Here is an 11,596-nt window from a genome sequence, read left to right as displayed (position 1 = left end):
TCGCGTAAGGTTTATTACTTGGACGACCCAGTGCACTTGCTGGTTAGTTGTGCGAAGTTGTGTTTATGCCATGGTATTGAGCACCAAAGTCTTTGGAGCCATTACCGGGGATTATTTGAATATGAACAAAGTAGTGATCACAATTTCGTGCACCAATCACTCTCGGAATTTTTGGATCATTTTTCTAGTTTTCATCTTTTTGTAATTGAATTCAGAGCTATGACTCACTAAACCCCTTTCATTGGGTTAGGGAGCTCTATTGTAATTCAATGAATCAATAATAGTTTTTATCTTCTTCTTCAATCTTTTCTCTTGAATTTTGTTAGAAAGCTTCTCGATCTAATTCCATTGGTTAGTTGTCTTGGGAAAGAAACTATCCATAATTGGAATCCTTCGGAACCTTGGGAAAGGAATGGAGGATTCATGCTAGAGAAGCTTTCTCACAGTGAATTGGATTGGGGTTTGGATGGATATTGTGACATGTAATCCTACCAAATTGTGGTTCATGAAACTGTGTGGTATAATTAGTGATCGAGCATCATCTCTTCTTATGAACATTTAAACCAAGGGATTGGGAATTTGTTTGTTTTTAGAGAGAATTGGTGAGCCAAGGGATTGGGATCCAATCATATAAGATTGCCAAGCAAAATTCAATGAATGCATTGGTTGAGGAAGGGATAAAAATGTTTTGATTCAGAGATCTCAATATCTCCTGAAACCCAATGAATTCCCCATTTCTGATCTACACTTTCTTTTTACATTCTGCAATTAAATTCATGCAATCACCCCGATCCCCTTTTAATTTCAGCAATTTAGCTTCTAGCTCTTTAATTCATGCAATTTAAGATTCCGCACTTTTAATTTCTTGCCATTTACGTTTCCCGCCAATTTTACATTCCAAAATTCTCATCTAAATCTTGATTCCGCTCAACTAGAACACACTTCCAATCCGAATTGCTCATTCAACCAATCCTTGTGGGATTCGACCTCACTCTATTGTGAGTTTTTACTTGACGATAACCGGTGCACTTGCCGGAAGGAATTTTTGCCGATCGTGCAATTTCCTAAAATCGTGGCTATCAAGTTTATAGCAGCATCATTTAGCAACCCAATGGCGGGTGTCAAAACCTTGAGAACGTGCAAAATGGGCATTAAACGCCCAAGCCAATGCTCCTTTCTTAGCGTTAAATGCCCTCTTGGCATTTAACGCCAGCTCCTCTGCTCCTCTTCTGGCGTTTAGCGCCCCAAGCATGACTTCTTCAGGGTGTTCTGTTCTTCTGTCTAAGTCTTTTTGTCCCTACTCTAAGTGTTGTACATGATCACAAACATTAGAAAACCTAGGAAAACTCTAAAGTTCAATGAAAATAATTGAAATAAAAACAAACTAAAACAAAAACTGAAATACAACTAAAACAAACTAAAGGATACTTATGGTTGGATTGTCTCCCAATAAGCACTTCTTTACCGTCATTAGCTTGATGGTCAGCTCCTCTAAGGAGGAGGATCATAGGGGCTCAGATATTCACCCCTCATTGTGAACTTCTTTCCTGTACTCTCATGAATAAGCTCAACATGCTCCAGATATAGGATCTTGTTCACAGTATGTAGTATGACTAGACTTCTAGTGAACACTGATGAATCCATATTTGATGATGATTTTTGGTTAGAATTGAATGGATTTCATCACATAAACTTGCACTTATTCCCTTGAATAGCATGCTTTTGAACTTTCCTCCCAAATTATGCTTGATATTGAAAGCATGCTCTTTTATGCTTAATTTGATCTATTTTTTTATTCCATTTGCCTTCCATTCAATGCCTTGATGTTGTTTGTGAGTGAATCTAGGTTTATAAGGTAAGAACGGATTGGAGAAAAATGGAAGAAGAGCTTGCAAAATGGAGGAAAGCATGAAGAATCAAAGGAGAATAGTTCAGAGACGTGTGCGTGCGCACAGCCTTCTGTGCGCCCACACAGGAGCCCAAGCAGAGCGCGTGGATCAGTTCGAGTTCATCGTGCATCCCACCTAGCATTGCCTAGAGTGTGTGCGCACAGCCTCTTGTGCGTACGCACATGAGGGAATTTTCGCAAACTGTGCGGACGCACACGCCTGTGCGTCCGCACAGGTGTCCGCGCATGACCTCATTAGAAAAGCACGTGCCTCGTGATTTGAGGGATTTGGGGGCCCATTTCTGAAGTCTTAGAGCTCATATTGGAGGGGAAATGAAGGAAATAACATAGCATGGCATTAGTATAGTTTTAGGAGTAGAATAGAGGGTTTTTAGTTTAGTTTTCTCTAAGATTTCTCATCTTCTTCATTAGGGTTTTAGTAGGGTTTTATATTCCAAGTGCCATTTCTATTTTTGATCATTGAATTTTGCTAATCTCATTGTAAGTATTCTCTTGTTATTAATCTTTATGGTTATATTATCATTACTCTTTCTTCTCATGCAAGATATAATCAAATTTTGTTTCTCTTTTGTAATTTCACTTTCTTGTTAATGAGTTTGATATTTGATGTTTATTTCATGATTTCTTATGTTATTCTTGTTGATTGAGATTAATTATTGCTTCTAATTCCAAGTCTTTTATTATTTTTCTCATGATTAAGCTTTTTGCCCACCAAGTGTTTGACAAAATGTCAAACATGGTTTTAGGCTAAATTTTTGCTTCTTGGCTTGGATAAAGTGAGCAATGGGGTTCCTAGAGTTGGAATGTCCAACATTTAATGTCATTTCTTGGGTTGTTAATTGTTCTTGTTCCCACTAACGCTAATTTGTTGCTAAGGCAATTAGCAAGCAATTTAGGATTTGTGGGTTAATAACACTTATGCTCATTTAACTTACCTTCCGATGTGAGGGTTGATCAAGTGAGACTAATTCAACACAATTGTCATAGTTGTGGTTCCAACAAGGAAAGGATCCTTAGCTCACTCCAAGCTAAGACCTCTTTTTAAGCTTTTAACATTTCATACATTGCCATGTTAATCTCTTTTATACTTTACTTGTTCATATTACATAGTCGGTTCTTTAATTTCTTTATTAGTTCAATCATTACAATTTTGCATGTTCTTTTATTGCTTTATATGTTTATTTCTTCATTGAAAACCCCTTGATTGCTACAACTGGAATTTGCACACTCATTGCTTCTTAAGTGCTTCCTTGGGAGATGACCTGGGACTTCAAACTCCCGGTTATTTTGTTTTTGATTGTGACTACCCTTTTGAACTAAATTTGATTGTGAGAGTTTGTTGTTGGTTTGGACTATGCTATTAATGAAGTGGTTCTTATTTTGATCAATTCTAAACCGACATAAATCCTCACATCCATCAAACACCACCTTCATGCAAGGTGAGAAGTCCTCAGTAGGAATCTTCTTATTCCTCCAGCCTTTTGGTACCTTCTTCTTAGGACCTCCTCTATCTTTGGTGGGTAGTGAATGTCCAACACCAAACTTAAGTTTGATGTCAGGGGAAACTATATCGCTTTCCACCAAGTGAGAAGGCTTGAGCCTTGAATTCTGCATGCAGGTACCTCCTTTGTCAGAGAGTGGTGGAGGTTTAAAGACATTGAAAACCAATAGTCTTTCCATAGCCTCAGCACTAACTCTCCTTTCTCAGCATCAATCAGGGCTCTTATAGTGGCTCGGAATGGCCTTTTTAGAATGATAGAGTCATCTGTATCCTCTCCCAGGTCAAGTATCACAAAGTCTGCAGGGAGGAAGAGGTCTTAAACTTTTACTAGGACATTCTCCACCAATCCGTATTCCTGCTTTCGGGACTTGTCTGCCATCTCTAATGTTATCTTTGTAGGTTGTGCCTCTTTGATTCCCAGTTTTTTCATTACATACAGCGGCATCAGATTTATGCTTGAGCCAAGATCACATAGTGCCTTCTAAAATGTAATAGTCCCAATGATATAGGGAATTAGGAAGCTTCCAGGGTCTGGCATTTTCTTAGGTAGCTTCTTCTAAACCAGTGCACTGCACTCCTTGGTCAAGATCACAGTTTCATCTCTCTTCAAGGCCTTCTTTTTGGAGAGTAGGCTTTTCATGAAGGCCATATAGGGAGGCATCTTCTCTAGCACCTCAACATAGGAAATATTGATGTGAAACTTTTTAAAGACTTCCAAGAATTTAGTGAATTGCTCATCCTTGGTCTCCTCTTGAAGCTTCTAAGGGTGTGGTACTTCAGGATCTTGTGCCACCAATGGGGCGTGTAACAATGTGCTTTTAGCCTATTATTGAGCCTTTTAATTCTTCAGCAACATGTACCTCTTTAGGCTCGGCCTCCTTGGCCATGATGAGGGCCTTGCACTCTTCTCTTGGATTTACTTCTGTGTTACTAGGAAGACTGTTAGGAGGTCAAGCCTCTTGCTCAACTGACTCACTTGTAGATCCAAGTTCCGAATTAAAGCTCTTGTCTCTTGTATAAAGCTGTGAGTGGCCTTGGAAAGTTCAAAAACTATTGTGGCTAAGTCAGAGATGCTTTGTGATTGAGAGGGCTCTTGTTGCTACTGAGAGGGCTGCAACTGCCGGTTGTTAAACTTATCCTGATTTGATCCGCCCTGGTTATTGTTGATGTTTTATTGAGGCTTCTATGGCTGCTCTCTCCACCCAAAGTTAGGGTGATTCCTCCATCGTTGATTGAAAGTATTTGATTATGGATCATTATTGGGACTTTTGGAGGAATTACCTATGTAATTAACTTGCTTAGTAGTGGGATGAGCACAGCCACAAGTGCCCCCTTGGTTGTAGCTCCCAGTCATGTCATAGGATGCATCTTGAGTGTTGACAGCTGAGACTTGCTGGTCAAGTGTTGAGAGATCATGTTAATCTGCTGGGACATCTTCTTTTGAGCCAAAATGGCATCCAGTGTGTCTACCTCCATGACTCTTTTCTTCTGAGTAGTCCCAGAATTCACAGGGTTCCTCTCAGATATGTACAGATATTAGTTGTTAGCAACCATCTCTATAAGCTCATTAGCCTCTTCAGGCGTCTTCTTCATATGCAAGGAACCACCAGCAGAGTTGTCCAGTGACATCTTGATCATCTCAAAGAGGCCATCATAAAAGATCTGTAGCCTGGTCCATTCTAAAAACATGTCATGATGGCACTTCCTAATCATCAGCTTGTATCTCTCCCAGACTTCATAAAAGGACTCTCCATCTTTTGATCTGAAGGTTTGGACATCCACTCTAAACTTAGTCAGCTTCTGAGGTAGAAAGACTTTGGTCAGAAATTCGGTGACCACCATTCCCCATGTGTCCAAGCTCTCTTTTGGTTGAGAGTCAAGCTACTGCTTTGCTCTCTCCCTCACAGAAAATGGGAAGAGCATGAGCTTATAAACCTCAGGATTCACTCAATTTGTCTTCACAGTATCACAGATCTACAGGAAGTTAGAGATGAATAAGTTAGGGTCTTCCTGTGGGAGTCCATGAAACTAGCAATTCTGCTGAACCAGAGTGATCAGTTGAGGTTTAAGCTCAAAATTATTGGCACCAATGGTAGGTACGGCTATACTACACCCATAGAATTGATAAACCCCATTTTGAGGGTTTATCTTGTATTGGTATTAGGGGATTTTAATACCTTTTACCCACATATATTCAATGAAATGGCATGCTTTCATGATTGTCTCCTAATTTGTGCTTAAATGTGAAAACATGCTTTTTGGGCCCTTAATTGCTAATTTTGATTCACCTTTGATTCCACTAGATGGCTTGATATATTTGTTAGTGAATTTAGGATGGAAAGGCTAGGAATGGATCAAAGGGGTGGAGAGGAAAGCATGCAAAGTAAAGAATCATGAAGAAACAAGGATTTGGGATGCTGAAATCGGCGCACATGCGCAGCGCACGCCCAGGCGTAGATTGTGACGTTGCAAGGCGACGCGTACACGTACTTGACGCGCACACGTGGATGGGAAATTGCCAAGCGACGCGTACGCGTACATGGCGCGTACGCGTCGATGCTCGCACGTGACTCACTTAAAGGCAAAATGCTGGCGGAAAATTCTGGGCTACCCAGACCTAAATCCAACTCATCTCTGCTACTATTTAAGTCAGAAGTTAGAAGGGAATCACAACTTTTGAACTATTAGTTTAGTTTAGTTTAGTTTTGGAGGGATAGTTAGTTTCTAGAGAGAGAAGCTCTCTCTTCTTTCTAGAATTAGGATTAGGATTAGGTTTAATTCTTCTTTAGATCTAGGTTTAATTCATGCTTTGATTTACTTCTCCTTTATCAATTCTTGCTCCTCTACTCTTCCTCTCTCTAGTTTTGTACTTTAATTCTTGTAATTCTTTACTTTGTTGTGGATGTACTTTTGTTCCTTTCATTTTCTTTTAATGCAATTTGAGGTAATTCATGTTAATTGTGATTTCTTTGATTATTGTTGTTGATTCTTTGCATTTAATTGTTATTAGAACTCATTCTTGTTGTCAATTTACTATGCTTTCCTTTTATGCCTTCTAAGTGTTTGATGAAATGCTTGGAAGGATGTTAGAGTAGAATTTTATGTTCTTGGCTTGGGAAGGTAACTTAGGAATTCTTGAGTTACTAATGTCCAAGTAATTGATGAGTGATAGCCATTGACTCTAGTTCTGATTAATTAAATTAGTGAAAAGCTAGGACTTATGGACTTGGATTGATATAGCTCACTTGACTTTCCTTTACTTGTTAGAGGATGACTTAGTGGGATTAATCCTTGCAATTATCATGTTGTGGTTAGTGATAAGGATAGAGATCCTTGACCACCAATCCTTGCCAAGACCGTTTTATCATTTGAATTTCATTGCCATTTACTTTTCATGTTTCTCATCCGAAACCCCCAAAATATACAACTCATAACCAATAACAAGAACACTTTATCGCAATTCCTAGGGAGAACGACCCGAGGTTTAAATACTTCAGTTTACTTTTATAGGGGTTTGTTACTTGTGACAACCAAATGTTTGTATAAAAGGATTATTGTTGGTTTAGAAACTATACTTGCAACGAGAACTCAATTGTGAATTCTACACCATCAATTTTTCGTTCATCAAAATAGCGCCGTTGCCGGGGAATTGCAATGGTGTTATGTTATTGATTATTGTATATATGTGAATATTGTGAATATCTTGATTTTTGGATTGCTTGTTAGTTTTTGTTAGTTTTAATATTTGGTTTTCTTTTTCTTATTAGTTTTTGATTTTATTTTCACTTTTCATTATGAATTCTCACTTTGGCTATGAGTGTGATTACAATTATGTTGTAGGAGATGTGAATTTCGATGACAACATGCATCAAGGATGGAACAATCAAAGGTGGGTGATGAGCGGATAATTTGTACCCTTTTTGGCATTGTTTTTAGTAGTTTTAGTTGAGTTCTTAGTATATTTTTATTAGTTTTTAGTTAAAATTCACTTTTCTGGACTTTACTATGAGTTTGTGTGTTTTTCTGTGATTTCAGGTATTTTCTGGCTGAAATTGAGGGACCTGAGCAAAAATCTGATTCAGAGACTGAAAAGGACTGCAGATGCTGTTGGATTCTGACCTCCCTGCACTCGTAGTGGATTTTCTGGAGCTACAGAAGCCCAATTTGCGCGCTCTCAATGGCGTTGGAAAGTAGACATCCTGGGCTTTCCAGCAATATATGATAGTCGATACTTTACCCAAGATTTGATGGCCCAAACTGGCGTTCAAAGTCACCCTCAGGAATTCCAGCGTTAAACGCCGGAACTGGCACCTAGATGGGAGTTAAACGCCCAAACTGGCATAAAAGCTGGCGTTTAACTCCAAGAAGAGTCTCTACACGAAAATGCTTCATTGCTCAGCCCAAGCACACACCAAGTGGGCCCGGAAGTGGATTTTTATGTCATTTACTCATCTATGTACACCTTAGGCTACTAGTTCCCTATAAGTAGGACCTTTTACTATTGTATTTTCATCTTCTGATCTTTGGAACCTTTTTCTTTAGATCTTTTGATCACTTTGGGAGGCTGGCCTCACGGCCATGCCTAGACCTTGTTCTTATGTATTTTCAACGGTGGAGTTTTTACACACCATAGATTAAGGTGTGGAGCTCTGCTGTACCTCGAGTATTAATGCAATTACTATTGTTCTTCTATTCAATTCCGCTTGTTCTTTGTCCAAGATATCACTTGTTCTTCAACTTGATGAATGTGATGATCCGTGACACTCATCATCATTCTCACTTATGAACAAAGTGACTGACAACCACTCTTGTTCTACAAGCATACGAGGCTCTAGTGTTTATCTCTTGGATTCCTGATACACGATGCATGGTTGATCGCCTGACAACCGAGTGCTCGCCTGACAAACGAGCCAGCCATTCCGTGAGATCAGAGTCTTCGTGGTATAGGCGAGAACTGATGGCGGCATTCAAGAGAATCCGGAAGGTCTAACCTTGTCTGTGGTATTCTGAGTAGGATTCAATGATTGGATGACTGTGACGTGCTTCAAACTCCTAGCAGGCGGGGCGTTAGTGACAGACGCAAAAGAATCGATGGATTCTATTCCGGCCTGACCGAGAACCGACAGCTGATTAGCCATATGCTGTGACAGAGCATAGGAACATTTTCACTGAGAGGATGGGAGGTAGCCACTGACAACGGTGAAACCCTTGCATAAGCTTGCCATGGAAAGGAGTAAGAAGGATTGGATGAAGACAGTAGGAAAGCAGAGAGACGGAAGGGAAAGCATCTTCATACGCTTATCTGAAGCTCTCACCAATGATATACATAAGTATCTCTATCTTTATCTTTATGTTTTATTCATTCATCGTCTATACCCAATTGAGTCTGCCTGGCTAAGATTTACAAGGTGACCATAGCTTGCTTCATACCAACAATCTCCGTGGGATCGACCCTTACTCGCGTAAGGTTTATTACTTGGACGACCCAGTGCACTTGCTGGTTAGTTGTGCGAAGTTGTGTTTATGCCATGGTATTGAGCACCAAGTCTTTGGAGCCATTACTAGGGATTGTTTTGAGTTGTAGTGATCACAATTTCGTGCACCAAGATTTTGGCGCCGTTGCCGGGGATTGTTCGAGTTTTGAGCAAGCTTTTGGTCCGGTAACATCAGTGCCAAAATCCGGCAACAGCACCAAGTTTTTGGCGCCGTTGCCGGGGATTGTTCGAGTATGGACAACTGACGGTTCATCTTGTTGCTTAGATTAGGTATTTTTCTTCAGAGTTCTTAAGAGTGAATCCTAGTGTTTCAAAGGTGATGTTCTTATCATCACCAAAGCTGATTGATTCTCATCAATTTAGCTCCTGAATGCAATGTCCTGCTGAAGCTTGGCCGGCCATGTCTAATTCCTTTAGACTAAAGCTTTAGACTAACATTGCATGATTCCTGGAATTCTCATTAAGAATTTTGATACCTTTATTTTCCTTTTCACTTAATTTTCGAAAAAGCACAAAAAAATTACAAAATCATAAAATCCAAAAATATGTCTTGTTTGAGTCTAGAGTCTCATCTTAAGTTTAGTATCAATTGCATGTTTCTGTTCTTATTGCATTCATGCATGTGTCCTCATTGATCTTTGAATTCTATTGACTTGAGTGTTTTGTTATATGCATTCTCATTTTGTTAGTGTCAATGGTATACAAACTGCTAAGTTTGGTGTCTTGCATGCATTATTGTTTGATTTTAGTTGCATTTTGATTATTCCTTATTATTAAAAATCCAAAATATTTTTAATTTGTGTCTTTTCAAGTCAATAATACAGAGAATTGAAGATTCAGAACATACTGCAGAGGAATCACACAGAAAAAGCTGGGCATTCAAAATGCCCAGTGAAGAAGACAGACTGGCGTTTAAACGCCAGCCAAGGTGCCTGGCTGGGCGTTTAACGCCCAAAAGGGTAGTAGTTTGGGCGTTAAACGCCAGAATGTGCACCATTCTGGGCGTTTAACGCCAGGATGGCACAAGGGGAGGATTTTGTTTTCAAAATCAATTTTTTCAAGTTTTCAAAGTTTTTCAAAATCAAATCTTTTTCAAATCATATCTTTTCAATCAAATGTTTTCAAAATCAATTTCTTTCCTTTTTCAAAGATACTTACTAACAATTAATGATTTGATTAAACATTTTAAGTATGTTGCCTTTTCTGTTGAGAAAGGTTTAATGTTTGAATCATATCTTTTCTTGTTAGGCAAGTCATTAATTTTTAAAAATCAAATCTTTTTAAATTGTTTTCAAATCATATCTTTTCAATCATATCTTTTTTAAAACCATAACTTTTCAATCAAATCTTTTTAATCACATCTTTTTCAAAATAGTTTTCAATCAAATCTTTTTATTTCTAATTTCAAAATCTTTTTCAAAAATCACTTGATTTCTTTTCCACTCTTATTTTCGAAAATCAATTAAGTGTTTTTCAAAATGTTTTCAAAATCTTTTACTTAATTTTCGAAAATTACTTCCCTTCTTCTCACATCCTTCTATTTATGGACTAACACTATTCCTTAATGCAAAATTTGAACTTCATCTTCTTTGATAAGTTTGAATTTTCTACCTCTGTCTTCCATTTTTCTTCCTCTGACACCTCAAGGAATCTCTATACTGTGACATAGAGGATTCCATATTTTCTTGTTCTCTTCTCTTTCATATGAGCAAGAACAAAGACAAAGGCATTCTTGTTGAAGCTGACCCTGAACCTGAAAGGACCTTGAAGCGAAAGCTAAGAGAAGCTAAGGCACAACTCTTTATTGAGGACCTGACCGAATTCTTCAAAGAAGAAGAACCCATGGCAGCCGAAAACAACAACAATGCCAACAATGCAACGAAGGTGCTGGGTGACTTTACTGCACCTACTCCCGACTTCTATGGGAGAAGCATCTCTATCCCTGCCATTGGAGCAAACAACTTTGAGCTTAAGCCTCAATTAGTTTCTCTAATGCAACAGAATTGCAAGTTCCATGGACTTCCACTGGAAGATCCTCATCAGTTTTTAGCTGAATTCTTGCAAATCTGTGACACTGTCAAGACTAATGGGGCTGACCCTGAGGTCTACAGACTTATGCTATTCCCTTTTTCTGTAAGAGACAGAGCTAGGATATGGTTGGACTCACAACCTAAAGAAAGCCTGGACTCTTGGGAAAAGCTAGTCAATGCCTTCTTGACAAAGTTCTTTCCACCTCAAAAATTGAGTAAGCTTAGAGTGGAAGTCCAAACCTTCAGACAGAAGGATGGAGAATCCCTCTATGAAGCTTGGGAAAGATACAAACAATTGATCAGAAAGTGTCCATCTGATATGCTTTCTGAATGGAGCATCATAGGTATTTTCTATGATGGTCTCTCTGAACTATCCAAGATGTCTTTGGATAGCTCTGCTGGAGGATCTCTTCATCTGAAGAAGACGCCTACAGAAGCTCAAGAACTAATTGAAATGGTTGCAAATAACCAATTCATGTACACTTCTGAAAAGAATCCTGTGAACAATGGGACAAGTCAGAAGAAAGGAGTTCTTGAGATTGATACTCTGAATGCCATTTTGGCTCAGAACAAGATATTGACTCAACAAGTCAATTTGATTTCTCAAAGTCTGTCTGGAATGCAAAATGCACCAAGCAGTACTAAGGATGCTTCATCTAAA

General features: G+C 38.8%; 1 non-coding gene across 1 annotated transcript; it reads right to left on the bottom strand.

The window, feature by feature from the left end:
• Nucleotides 1-11,152: 11,152 nt before the first annotated feature.
• LOC130959908 (small nucleolar RNA R71) lies at nt 11,153-11,260 on the bottom strand. Its single transcript, XR_009078898.1, has one exon. It is a non-coding gene; the product is annotated as a small nucleolar RNA R71 (small nucleolar RNA).
• Nucleotides 11,261-11,596: the final 336 nt, after the last annotated feature.

This window comes from Arachis stenosperma, unplaced genomic scaffold (assembly GCF_014773155.1).
Source record: "Arachis stenosperma cultivar V10309 unplaced genomic scaffold, arast.V10309.gnm1.PFL2 arast.V10309.gnm1.Scaffold_100025, whole genome shotgun sequence".
Lineage (NCBI taxonomy): Eukaryota > Viridiplantae > Streptophyta > Magnoliopsida > Fabales > Fabaceae > Arachis > Arachis stenosperma.
The sequence above is the reverse complement of the archived record's forward strand: the minus strand, read 5'-3'. Positions and strand labels throughout refer to the sequence as shown.